This window comes from Haliotis rubra, unplaced genomic scaffold, assembly GCF_003918875.1.
Source record: "Haliotis rubra isolate DU_JTF1 unplaced genomic scaffold, ASM391887v1 Scf495, whole genome shotgun sequence".
Lineage (NCBI taxonomy): Eukaryota > Metazoa > Mollusca > Gastropoda > Lepetellida > Haliotidae > Haliotis > Haliotis rubra.
In genome coordinates, this window is record NW_025767185.1 from 754,921 (window position 1) to 770,244 (window position 15,324).

Genomic DNA, 15,324 nt, shown 5'->3' on the forward strand with positions numbered 1-15,324 from the left:
CAGAACACGTGTAGTTCGGGCTTCCCATGTGAAAACAACAGTACCCCTCAGTCCTGCATCTCCTACCGCAGGCCTCTGTCTTCCCCATAAGTATATATTGGCATCGGTACGGGGCAGGTCTCATCTTTGGTATACCCATATGAGTACCCAGCGCGATAAAGATCAATTCCCAGTCCATTTGCCCCGGGGATGGTGTGTAGTACTGAGTGAGTGTGGGCTTATGGAGTGGTTCTAGCTGTTTACCTGTTAGAAGGTAGTATTCTCTCGCTGCGTCATCGACATCGTGGAATGTTTTAACGGCATGGTTCTCATGCCTGAGTTGTTCATTAATGTAATCGATCCTCTGTACACGTTTTTTCGCGTACTCAGATTGCGCTGCTTGAAATCGTTCCACGACTATGTTGTGCCGTTTCCGTTCAGCCCGTATCTCAGCCGCGTGTGACTCCCGTAGTTTCGAGAAGAGGAAATTACTCCCGGAAAATGCCAGGGCGTTTACTAACGCCACGCCGACCATCATGGCGATCGTAGCCATCCTATATATAATTACATTTACTTCAAAATATTTTCCGGTAGGATCCCTTGTTTTACTAGGATGTCCTCGGTGGCCATCGCCATACCCAGGTTCATTATGAGCATACCCATATCCTGCAGGTTGAAATCTAGCTTGATAGTCGGTTGTTTAAGCACCATTTTGGTCAACCTAGCGTACCCTACGGCTAGACTGGCAACCACGGTGGCGTGGTATGCGTCGTTGACAAACGTTTTCCCCTCAGACATTATGTATATTGTATAAAAAAAAATATATTTATAACATGATATGTGGGTTGACCTCTAATTGTGGGGGTTCCTCCCGGGGCTCCCTAGGGGGTTGTTTATTATATAACCATGAGAGAGCCGCGGCAGCAGTAGTGCCTGCAATCAACAGGAGTGGAGCCCGGCTCCACGTGTTACTTTTATGTTGGTTAGACCACCTTTTTTTTTACCGGCAGCTACTCTCTTAGGGTTCTTCTGCCTGGTGACTGTAGGGGGTTGGGGTTCCAGTTGGGGTTCCCCCAACGTTGGGGGACTCATTTCTTGGGCAGCATCCATCTTGTATACTATTATTATTATTTTTCCCCTCCTTAAATTGGCAATGCTTTGCCAGTATAATCGCCTCTGTCACCGGGGCTAAAAACATACCGTATTTGTGGTATAGCACGCAGCTGATAGAGCTCAAGGCGTGTTCAATAAAAGGGTCTTTCCCGAGGTCCTCCGAAAGGTAAAGTCGGCGTTCTTGGGGAATGGGAAGGAAGTACGACACAATACCAGTGTATATCTGGGTCATAGCCGATCCTATAGTCTTTGTCATCTCGGCCCCGAGTCTAGCCTCGTATCTAGCGTACAGCTTATCGATTTCTTCGGGGGACATTTTGTGAATTTTATCGGGAGTGTAGTCCCCAAAGTAATGTTTGGCTTTGCCACCAACAGCCAGCGCCACCAGTCTCTCTCGCTTGTCGTCACTCACCTGTGGCGACTGTGGCACCAACAGTTGTTCTAGCAATTCATCACACTCCATCTTATAACGTAATAAGCAAGTTTTAGTTTTAATAATATAATACCCGATACAGGTGAAACACAGCGAAATGAAGGTTAAGTTGCACACGATGAGAACTTCAAAAACCATCGGTCTTCCCTATAGAACTGTAACAATTAATTGCTAAGCGCTAAGCATTGCTAAGCTTTGCTAATCTTTACTATCACGTTCCCTATCATGTTTGCTCATCACATCGTTCTCTCTCAAACACGCCTCGAACGAATCCCTGTCCTTGCAGTGAAATAAGGCCACCCATCGCGTCTGCTCCCTGAGGTCTTTCAACACCGAGTTGAAGATCTGCATTAGCACCCAGACGCTGTGCTTTGCGTGCCGGCCGGAGAAGGCCAGGTACGATAGCATGTCTCTCTTTTTTGTTATCTCACGATTAACGCTGCAGTCGTCTAGGATGAACAGCGTCGACTCCCCTTTAAATTTGTTGTGATAAGCCTTCAACCAGTCCTGTGGATGATATGTGGGATGATAGTGCCCAGGCGTTCGGGGAGGATGACACCACATTCACGAACAACCCCTTAAGTGCTGAACTTGTACAGCCGGCCGTCGACGATTATTACGACGCAGTTGAAAAGAGAGACAACATGAAGCCGTTGGTACGAGACTATGCCAAGTTTACCATCGATAAGAAGGGCACGCTCCGATTGAAGGCTCACCCGGGGGTCCATATCATGAAAAAGACGGGAAAGGACCATATGCTTTGTCAACACTCACCAGTCGCCCTGGTGGGAGTCAACTGCTCTGTGATGAACTAGGCTTCATAGATTACGGTGGCACACGGCCTAAGCTTCCCCCGAAGGTCGTCCAAGATCTGCAAGCAGCCAGGGCCGAACTCAGTAATACCGGGGACGTACCCCAACATTCTAAAGAAACATCGGACAGTCTCGAAAAAATATTGGCCACGTACCATGCCCACCCCTTGCCGGGCCTCGAATTTACCCTGAGGGAACTGCGGGGCCTAGACGAAGCCTTGAAACATGTACGCGGAGAACTCGTGAACAACATGGGGAAACTGAACGAAGTCGACGAGCACATCGCTCGCGAGAAAATAAAACTCGCTGAATCGGACAGTGATATGAAACGTCGTATCGAGGAGAGAATAAAAAACTTTGAAACCTCGAACCGGGAAGCCCTCCGATCACAGATCAGTCGTGTACGGGAAACCATCGATCGAGTCCTCAATGAGGACACCACGTTGGCCAACAGGATCCGAATCCTCTTCCGAGAGCAAGGCATCACCATCGCCAGCATTCTGACTGCATTGGGCTTCATCATATTAAGCCTAGTCTTGGCATTGACGCCTGCCGGCTCTGGGGGTGGCACCACTATACCCGTTTCACCGGTCGTTGGTGGCGGGACTTGGGGGGTGTTAACATCGGGGTTGACGCCCAACTTTTGGTCTGCCGTGGCTATGACTATTTCGTTGTTGTAGCCCACCACTTTTTTTACTCTCAGTTGCATATCGCTCGGAGCCATGTACAGTCCCACGTCGAACACGTAGTCGACTTTCGACCGGGCGTATTCCAACACGTCTTGGTAGCGTTTGATGGCACTCGGTAGATCAACTGGAGCATTGATAGCATCCTCAACGTTAACAACGAACTGTTTCTGCGCGTCGTAAGCAGTCCCCTTACCTATAATACTGGAACGCGTTTGTGCCTGCGCACCTAACAGCGCCCACACGTACGTTCGAATCGAGTCGTTCAAGCGTTCGGTGCCGGCACGAGTAAACCCTTTCGACGTGTCCAGCATGAACATTTTCCAATCATCCGCGGGCCCCTGCTCGAACTTCCAGACTCGGTAATCCTTGCTGTCATCGAAAGCCATGTAACGGTCATCCCACTGGAGCACTGAAATTATTAAAGCCAGAAAGGCAAGAAAAAGGGCCCTAAATCAATCTAAAACGGACAGTTCGAAATTACATTTGGCAAAACAACTAAGAAATAAAACCAAGAAATTAATCCAGGCAGCAAAAAGTGACCACTGGAAACAATTTTGTTCTACCCTTAGGCTATCAAATCGAAACTCCAGAACCATGTGGAACAAATTCAAGGCCATAAAGGGCATCTCCAAAAAAACTATTTCCGGACCTAGCCACAAACAAAGACAGAGCTAATGCATTTGCTGCCCACCTTTCGGCCGTAAGTAGCTCCACCAACTACCCACCCTCCTTCCAAAACACTATAAAAAATCATCCTCCATACACCCCACAACCACCCCATACAGATTCACCTATAAATAAAATCATAAATATACACGAACTCCATTCTGCATTAAAAAAACAAACAGACAGCCTCAGCCCCGGGTCCAGATACCATTACATACACTATACTCAACAAACTTACACCAAACATGCAAAACCTAACACTTACCCTCTTTAACCACATCTGGACCACAGGTACTATACCAAATACATGGAAAACAGCCAAGGTGGTACCAATCCTCAAACCAGGGAAACCCAGCAATGAGCCTGATTCATATCGCCCATTTATGTAAAACTCTAGAAAGTATAATTAACAACAGGCTCAAACACCTTATCTCTTCAAAAAACCTACCGGTAATCAAGGAGGACCAGAGTGGCTTTACTCCAAACCGGCAAACTTTGGACCATATTTTACATTTAGAACAAGATATTAAAGTAGCCCATGCACAAAAACAATACACTATGGCCATTTTCATTGACTTTAGTAAAGAATTTGATATGGTTTGGCACAACGGCCTCATAAAAAAACTCCAAAAATATGCCATTCACGGAAGAATTCTAAATTTCATTCACGCTTTCCTTAATAATAGACACATAATCCTCAAATCTCACAACACCCTCTCGGACCCCCACCCCCTAGAAAATGGGCCCCCAGGGCAGCATATTATTGCCAACACTTTTTAATTTCGTGATTAATGATATTTTCCCAGATAAATGGCCAGAAATTTCAAAAGCTAAATTTACAGATGACATTTCCTTCTGGACTTCTTCTACCTCTATTAAACAAGTCTCCACAAAATGTCAAAAAATGCTAAATCATATCCGAAATTGGGCCCGACAGTGGGGATTCCTCATAAATGTCAAAAAAAACGTGGGCATTCTCTTCAAAACCCAACGTATGCAAAATTATACACCCAAACTGCACTTAAATAACCAAAACATTGAATTAAAAAAGGAAGCAAAATTCTTAGGAGTAACTTTCGACCAACATATGACATGGACGCCCCACATCCATAACTTGGTCAACTCATGTCAAAAAGATCTCAACTTAATGAGAGCCATCAGCGGCACAAACTGGGGTGCCGACAAACACACACTCATCAACATATATAAAACGCTTATACTGCCTAAATTGGACTATGCCGCCCCGGTCCTCCACTCGCCCCCCCTACAACCTCCAAAAAATTAACTCTATTCAATATAAAGCACTAAAACTAGCCCTAGGTACGAGGACTGGTACCTCCCTTAACACATTACTTCTACTTTCAGGCACTACTTCATTCACACAAAGAATCAACCAAACAACACTCACTTACTGGGCTGGGGCCCAACACAACCCACTATTTAAACTCGTTACACATAAGTACAGCAATATAAAGAAATCAACAATTAAAAAATTCAAACTAAACCCCACCAGAGCTCCATGCCTCACACACCTCTACAAACTATTACATTCACAACAACTTAACGACATACAACACACACCTCCCATTACAAGTTACATTCACGACAAACCCCCACCCACCACAGACACTACCCTGGAAAACATCCTACACCAGCTACCAAAAGACACCAACAAATCCACTATAACAAACATCACAAACAACTACATTAACAACAGCTACCCCACCCACACCCATATATATATACAGACGCTTCCATCAACTTAAACAAAACTACCGGTATAGGGATACATGTTCAACAAACAACCCCCCCCCCCCCACACACACACACCATCACAACAAACCTACACTATACAAATCATACCACAATAAATACCGCAGAATTAACAGCCATACTAACTGCACTGCACTTAATCCCCACCCTCCCCCAAACTAACTTCCTTATCATTTCCGACTCATTAAACTCTATCAAGCAAATACAAAACAAACATTCAAAATCTCGTCCTGATCTCATACACAATATAACCATACAAACAGACTCACTTAAACGAGCAAACAAAAACATAACAATTACCTGGACACCCAGCCATTCCAACAAAACAGGCAACGACATAGCTGATACTGCGGCCAAAATAGCAACAACACATAAATCACCAAACATAAACTTCCACACATCCAAAATAGAAATAAAACAACTCCTCAAATCAAACATACAACATACCAACTTCCATCACAACATCAATACTAACAAATTAACCTGGGTCACATCTATAATAAAATCACCTATAAGAAAAATCCCTACATTCTCAAACATTAAAAATATTGACACGGCTATTAATAGACTTATCACAGGCATCACAAACCTAAACCACACACTTTATAAACAAAACACACATACAGATGGACTATGTACACATTGCAAAACTCAAGAAGACATAAATCACACACTCATACACTGCCAGCTACAAAAGTCAAATATCAAGCAACTACACAACAGCATTACCCCTAAATATCACAACAACATCCCATTATTACTAAATCCACACAACCCCACAAGCATCTTCAACGCACTAGCCATCTACCTCCAAAATTCCAATCTGCTGCATAAAATCCAGAACCCCACATATAAAACACAGCCAACTCTCTCACCTCCAGAACCCCACATATAAAACACAGCCAACTCTCTCACCTCCAGAACCCCACATATAAACCCCACACAGCCAGCTCTCTCTCACCTCCAGAACCCCACATATAAAACACAGTCAACTCTCTCACCTCCAGAACCCCACATATAAAACACAGCCAACTCTCTCACCTCCAGAACCTCCACATATAAAACACAGCCAACTCTCTCACCTCCAGAACCCCACATATAAAACACAGCCAACTCTCTCACCTCCAGAACCCCACATATAAAACACAGCCAACTCTCTCACCTCCAGAACCCCACATATAAAACACAGCCAACTCTCTCACCTCCAGAACCCCACATATAAAACACACAGCCAACTCTCTCACCTCCAGAACCCCACACCTCCATATAAACACACAGCCAACTCTCTCACCTCCAGAACCCCACATATAAAACACAGCCAACTCTCTCACCTCCAGAACCCCACATATAAAACACAGCCAACTCTCTCACCTCCAGAACCCCACATATAAAACACAGCCAACTCTCTCACCTCCAGAACCCCACATATAAAACACAGCCAACTCTCTCACCTCCCACCTACTGCTACATTTAGGCCAGCCGTTCAAACCTCATTTATCCAGCCTATGCCCCCAACCATAACCATCTAACCTATAACTTTAGACCCGACGCTCAATTTCACTTATCCATACACTGCACACGGCACGCTCGCTCGCCCCTCGCTCACCAATGTAAATAAACTACCACAAGCGCTCACTGCTAAGGCCAAGGCCATCCCAACACACCCAGCTCACCGTCTCCACTCCCCTCTCAGCTCCGGCTCCCCCTGGCCACCCTCCCCATCCCCATCCCAACTTAACCCCTTTTTCTTTATTTATTTATCCCCACTATTTAACTCATGCAGCTTAACTGCATTCACAACTTATGCCCCCCTGTGCTATACGTGTCTTAATACTCACCCCTAATGTTTGAATTTTGAATGAAAGTGGCTAGGGCTTTGAATATGCTGGGGGGATTATGCGGATTGAGTAGGAGATGTATATTGTTATGGTATTTTGGAGGTATGGAGCTGTGTAGTTGCCTAATGTTTGTTTGTTGTAGGTGGCATTGTGTAAATATGTGGTTAATGTCCTCTGGTGTGTTGCAGTGGGTGCATAGTCTATCTGGGTGTCTATTTTGTTTGTATATAATAATGGGTAATTGAGATTTGTGATGCCTGTAATTAGTCGGGTTATGCACGTGTCAATGTTTTTGATGTTAGAGAATGTAGGAATTTTCTTAATAGGTGTTTTGATGATGTTTTTAACACATGTTGATTTGTTGGTGTTTATGTTGTGTTGGAAGTTTGTTTCGGTTATGTTTGATTTAATGAGTTGTTTGATTTCTGTTTTGGATGTGTGGAAGTTGATACTAGGTGAGTTGTGTGTGGTGGCAAGCTTAGCAGCTGTGTCTGCAGTGTTATTTCCTGGTATGTTAGTGTGGCTGGGTATCCATAGGAATGTTATGTTTTTATGTAAGCGTTTAAGTGAATCGGTTTGAATGGTGATATTGTGGATTAGATCTGGGCGTGATTTTGAGTGCATATTGTGTAGTTGTCTGATGGAGCTGAGCGAGTCGGAGAGTAATAAGAAGTTTGATTGTTGAAGAGTGGGTATTAGGTGCAGCGCAGTGAGAATTGCGGTTAGTTCTGCAGTATTGATGGTGGTATGGTTAGTATAGTGCAGGTTTGTTGTTAAAGGGGGAGTTTGCTGTACATGGATACTTATGCCTGTTTTGTTGTTTGTGTTTATGGAAGCGTCTGTGTAGATGTAGATGTGGGTGTTGGATGGGTAATATGTGGTGATGTGGTTGTTTATTATGTTTAGTTTTGTGTGTGTGTCAGTGTTGTTTGGCAAGTTTGGTAAGGTGGAGGCTAGGGTGGTGTCTGTATTTAGTGGTGGTTTGTCGTGGATGTAACTTGTAATGGGAGGTGTGTGTTGTATAGTGTTTAGCTGTTGTGCATGCAGCAGACTGTTGAGGTAGGTGAGGCATGGAGCTTTAGATGGGTTGCATTTAAACTTTTTGAGTGTAGATTTTTTAGTGTTGTTGTATTTGTTTGTGATTAGTTTGAAGATAGGGTTGTGTTGGGCCCCAGCCCAGTAAGTGAGTATGGTTTGATTGATTCTATGGGTGACTGAAGAGGTGCCTGTGATGAGGAGAAGTGTATTTAGGGAGGTACCACTCCTCGTGCCCGTGGCAAGTTTGAGGGCCTTGAATTGAACTGAATTTAATTTTTGAAGGTTATTGGGGGTGAGGTTATGGAGGACCGGAGCGGCATAATCCATTTTCGACAGAATGAGCGTTTTATATATGTTGATGAGTGTATGTTTGTCGGCACCCCAGTTTGTGCCGCTGATGGCTCTCATTAAGTTTAAATTTTTTTTGACATGAGTTGACCAAGTTATGAATGTGGGGTGTCCATCTCACATGTTGGTCAAAAGTTACTCCTAGGAATTTGGCTTCTTTTTTTAACTCAATTTCTTGGTTATTTAGGTGTAGTTTGGGTGTATAATTTTGCATTCGTTGAGTTTTGAATAGTATGCCCACGTTTTTTTTTACATTTATGTGGAACCCCCATTTTTGGGCCCAAGTTTGAATATAGTTTAACATTCTTTGAATTTTAATGTATGCCTGTTTTACTGAGGTGGAAGAGGTCCAAAATGAAATGTCGTCGGCAAATTTGGCAGTTGAGATTTCAGGCAATTTTTCTGGAAATATATCATTAATCATAAAATTGAATAAAGTTGGGGATATTATGCTCCCCTTGGGGGTTCCATTTTCTATAGGATAGGGATCCGAAATGGTGTTGTGGGATTTGATTGTTATTTGTCTGTCGTTTAAGAAAGAGTGAATGAAATTTAGGATTCGACCGTGTATGGCATGTTTTTTGAGTTTTTGTAGGAGGCCGTTGTGCCCAAACCATGTCGAATGCTTTACTGAAATCTATTAAAATGGCCATTGTGTATTGTTTCTGTGCCTGTGCTACTTTGATATCTTGTTCCAAATGTAAAATGTGATCTAAAGTTTGTCGGTTTGGAGTGAAGCCACTCTGGTCCTCTTTTATAAGGTTTTTATTTAGGATTTGGTGTTTTAGCCTGTTGTTTACAATGGTTTCGAGGATTTTACATAAGTGGGAAGTGAGAGAGATGGGGCGGAATGAATCTGGATCGTTTATGGTGTTTTGGAATTGTGGTGGGTAGTTGGTGGAGCTACTAGTGGCCGAGAAGTGGGCAGCAATAGCGTTAGCCTTATCTTTGTTTGTGGTCAGGTCCGGAAGATTGGGTGAAATGATTTTTTTTGAAATGCCCTTTATGGCTTTAAATTTATTCCACATTTGCCGAGTGTTACATTTGTTTAGCCTAAGGGTTGAAAAGAATTTTCTCAAATGTTGGATTTTTGCTGCCTTTACAAGTTGTTTAGTATTATTTCGTAATTTTTTGGCAAAATATAATTTTGAGCGGTCCCTTTTTGATTGATTAAGGGCCTTTTACCTTGCCTTTCTGGCATTTATGATATCTGTGCTCCACCAGGGGACTGTTTTTAGTGCGGTGTTGGTCCGAATAGTGGGGATGCATTTTTTGTGATGTTTATGATGTCGTTTGTGTAGTTGTTGTTGAATGTGTCTATGTCTTGGCTATAGATGCTGTTTGTGTCTAGTTGTTTGCAAAGTGTGGTAAATTTGGGCCAGTCTGCTTTTTTCAGGTTGAACTTAAGTTCAGCGGGGGTGATTGTGTATTGTTGGTGGTGTTTGTTGTTGTGTGTGTGTGTGTGTGGGGTGGGGGTTGGGGGTGGGGGGTGGTGTGGTGGTTGTGTGATGTAATTGTGATTTTTATGGGGCAGTGGTCACTGTCCCAGGTGTCATCGTGGACCTCCCATGTACCAGATTGTGTTAGTTTTGGTGTGGTGAATGTGATATCTATGGCTGTAGGTGATTGTAAGTGGGAGAGTGGGTATCTTGTTGGTTGGTTGTCGTTTAGTGAGGATAGGTTGTGTTTATCCAGCCAGTCGGATAGTCGGGTTCCATTAATGTCGGTTAAAGGTCTTGTGCCCCACAGTGGGTGATGTGCGTCGAAATCTCCGAGGACAATGGTATATGGGCTTATGAATTTGGAGAGTATTTCTAAATCGTTGGTAGTGATTTTATGTGTGGGCCTTCTATATACATTTATAATGGTAAATTCTTTATTATTAAGTTTTGTTTTTATTGCCAAGACTTCTAGATCTTGGGTGGGGATTTCGAAAGTGGTATAGTTTAGTTTCTCTGATATGAAGATGCCCAGGCCTCCGGCCGAGGTCTATCCTTCCGAATGAAAATATAGCCTAGTATTTTGAAGGCAATTTTGGGAGATAATCTGATTTCTTGTAAAGCGATTAGTTGGGGGAACATTTTGTTTTGGGTAATGAGTGCCTTAAGCTCATGCCCGTTGGCTCGGAGTCCATTGCAATTCCACTGTATTAAAGCCATGGTTGCAGTAATTTGGAGTAATAGTTTAAGAAAAACCATGGGTTGGGTGGTTTAAAAGAGATTAACAGTTACGGGTCAGTGATTGTACAGGGTGAAATTGTTACCCCTGCTTTGGTTGTGACACGAGTTCACCCAGCACTCCAATCATGGCCAAACGGAACAATCTCATGGCCACCGGGGAACATATTTCACAAGATAAACTAAGTGAACTATCATTTGTTATAAACTGAATTTTAATTAAGTGAACTATGCCAATGACAAGTATTATAAAGTATGGAGATGTCCTTGTTTCTCCATTGCACTATGACAAACGTTCAAGTAAGCACTTGTTTCATTCACAGTGTAACGCGGCGGTCAGTACTTGGTCTACAGGGGCTGGAAGTTCAGTATCAAGAACAGGAGGGTGGAGGGTAATCATAACCGTGAAGTGTGGAACCATTACAGAACGGAATGTCCTAGGACAACAAATCATGTGGAGGGGTGGCATCGTAAAGTGAGTGATGTGTTTGCCGAAAGTCACCCCAACATTTTTAAGAAGGAGCCAGCCTGGGTAGAGGCATATGTTCTACAGCAAAGGAACGGTGCCAGACCTTCACGTAGGAAGAGAAGATATGTTGAACTGAACCATGCCTTGGAAATGTACAAGAGAGAACTAATAACTGGTGCCAGAACTGTCATGTCATACACTGACTCGTACCACATTTAACTGGATATTAAGTGTGAAAGGTATGCTGCGAAATATTGATGTAATATGTGATATGATGTTGATGTTGTATTAAGTTGTATAACTGGATAACTTGTATAACTGGATAACTTGTATATGTGATTAAAAAATACAGACAAACATTGAGTCAAAAGTAGTAGTATTTGATTCCATTTGGTCCCGGATACTATTTCACAGGGAACAAAATAAGGGATTAAAGGGGATTATCACACCCCAGTGATTTCTTCTACTGAAGCAATAGGAGTTGGGTAAATGGGAAGACCCCGTTTCATTTAGCCAGAAGCATTTCAGATTGACCGCCGACTTGCTTGTGGGATTATCATTATGTGGTCAGCGTGTCCATCAGGAAGTGACAGACAGCCAGTGCAAACCGTTATCTATTGTCTACAGTACGTCCATGTCTGGCGGCATGTATTTTACAACCTGAGTGAGTTACTCTCGTTTGTGTACGGAAAATCACAACATAGGAAAATCACAACATAGGAACTTTTGTGAATTCATATAAATTTCATATCATAGTTATTATATTTTTGTGTGTGAAATATTAGTGAAATATTTGCACTATAACAGTAGTAATAATCAGACCTTACTGTACACAATCTTTTTCGCTTTACAAAGGGTGCAACCTTAAAGCGTCACCTCATCTGACGAAAATGCTACCCTAATAAACATTAGAGCCCTTTCTGTTGTGACATTGATTCCAAATTTGCCATCATACATAAACACAGCTGCTGGATTATAATATCATTGTCATCTATTTAATCGATTTTCAACTATATTTCAATCATATTTTAGCACAACATTCAGCATTCATTACTTGATATGGTCTATGTATTTTTCATGCCTGCCTTTCCTCATACAGCACATCAATATGACATGCATCTTAAATACAGTTGTCAGTTTCATATTGAGTTACAGTGAGTAAGGTACTTAAAACTTTAAAGAATGTGATATTTCTCTGACCTGTGAACCTGTTTGGGAACCCAGCCCTCTGTTGTGGCTCATGTGCATATAGCAAGTGTACCGTTCGCATGGACTGTTGATCGTTACCATACCTTGAGACAGTTGTCCACCACGTTATAACAATCACTCGCGCAATCAAAATTTCTTTAGTTATAAGGGTTACTTTAAGACTTTGTCAAGATTTTGTTTTAGTGACACCATTACTTATTTTAACCTGAAATACATGTACATGGTTCATTATTTACATGGAACTTGTGTTTGAGTTTCTCTGAGGATATCATGTTTAATGTGTCCAGCTATCTTAAGGTATGAAGCATTCTCTTCCACCATTCCGATTTTGAATGATGTATATTTTGCATTTTATTATCTAGGTCCTATAAATATTTTTGGGTAAAAGTACAGCGTGCAAATTCTACTATTACTCTAATGCTTCAAGATTATATATATATATACGGCGTATATATCTCACACCAATCGCGTGGCTGCGATGCATTGAGGCCCAGCCATTACACCATGTGTCTTGGCTGCATATTCAAACAAACACTAGTCGACGTTCTAAAGCGGCCAAACGGATTTTGTTAACAAAAACGAATTCCCCCAAATTTGCAATGAAGTTGGCAATATAATATCGCAACAGGAGAAGTACTTTAAATTCATAAATACAATGCCTGGAACACTCAAGTGCACCACTTCTGCGTATGCTGTTAATGATGAAAATGGTGCTTTACGCTACTCATGAATTGGTAATGTGCCGTCCGAAGACAAATGTATTATTGTATCTGTTGTTATTTGCGGGGAACCTTTAATAGACCTCGTGTGTAGTGTAGGTTTTAAATTAAGGACATCTGCCCTGTCTGTTCTTGTTAGAACGGTTTGTTTTGAATATCAAAATCACAAACATGGGATACCGTCGCCTAGCGACACTGGACTGACGCTGCTGCGGAAATGAAAACATGGAACAATATTGAAAATGTCTATAATCTCCAAGATGACAAATTCATATTGCATCGCTAATAGTACCGAAATCGTAACTGCTGAAATTGTCAACCTTACAAACATGCAATATTAGTTGAGAGTTAATCGTGGAAAAGGCGTATTTTATGTGAAATCTGTTTTCTCAAACAAACAGTATGACAGTATTTCATCGTTATATATCAAGATTATAAACACTAAGAACAGGTTTCACTGTTTGGAGATTGATTTTCATTATGATACAGTATGCTAATGCTCTGGCTAACCACTGTACCATGTACTTACATCTTGTACGAATATGTTAGATTCGTAATGCATTTACAATGACCAGCGCGAATTCTCAGCTTAGTTCATATCGATCGTTCTAAGTTATAGATTATATAGTTACGTATTTATTTTTAGTTTCTTAATTGTGTGCGGGGTTTCGACGAACACTACAGTATAGCTGCCACATGTTGTTACTTGTGCAGGTGTCCAGTTGTTTTGTTGCGCTTCTTTCTCATCAATTACCTCAAGCGCCCAGAGAGGGTTTGTCGAGTAGATAGACGATGGAGTTAATATCACTTGACATCCATAAGTTTGTAATTACTGCCGACTGCAGAGCATCCAACTGTGCAATTGACAGTTCTCGACCAATCCTCGCACTGACTGCTGTTCATGCTACCGCCTGAAGTTGTTGGGCCCTCCGGCTGCCCTCGCTGCATGCTCACGCACCGACACATGTGCTTGTAGGTAAGGGGACGTTGGCAACGGGCACGACAGTCAAACGCAGGAGAATCATATAATGCCAAGAAATACGTTCATTGAGAGATATCATCCAGGAAAGGTTGCAGTTAGTCTTCGTAAAACAGACGATACATCCACTTTATACACATACGCCGTATGTGTGTTTACAGAGGCTACATCCATCCTTGTACGAATATTATTCAAACGCTGACACATAAAGATACGTTTGTGATATGCTGTTTCAGGTGTCATGACGCACACATTCACCCAAATAGTCCTCACAAACTATGGACACGTCAGTTATATCACACTATACAGCAAGCCAGTGTACGTATCACGTGGCCTCATCTTCAATCGTTTTGGGACTATTAGATTAGGTGGAGGAGGACTGGATTCTAATTGTCTTTTGCTAGTTCTGTTACAACGCACTTTAACCTTTCCCTTTAAATTTCAGCATAACAATTGAATATTGGATGTGTTTCTACTGAAACGCTAAATGGCTGGGTTATAAAATCCCTATGAAAGTAAGGAAAGGCAACATTGGATACTGGGATGAACAATGGGTATTCAAAAGCCATTATCTATAATTCCTAAATCAACAAGGCGCACAGCTTAAACCGCGCTCCAAAATCAATTTTGTAATCTTGGAAAGAGAACCCATAACGACCTATGATAGTTTAATTAGGTCCTCAAGCTTTGAGATCCTTGTTTGGACAAAACTTAGTGTGCTTGATTGGGGCAGCTAAGTCTTTGTGTGTAATTCAAATAGTCAAACACTGGTGCGTTATCTCACCTTCTCATGAACATTAGGCAAGCACAGATAGCTCTTAAACAGTATGATTTTGTTAATAATGGTTTTATTGTGAAGGTTAAGAAGGGACAGAGATGAGCAGCATAGACGGCACTGCTGTAAATTCTCACCCAATGGCCAGTTCTATTTTACAATCAGATTGTGGAATAACCTCAAGTCAAAGTACAATGTCATTGCGTCTTTTCTTCAGCATACTGACAGACTAGGACATTCGGCCAGTGTATATATGTGAATAACTCAAGAATAACGAGTGTTGCTCTGAATGCCTCGAGAAATTGTG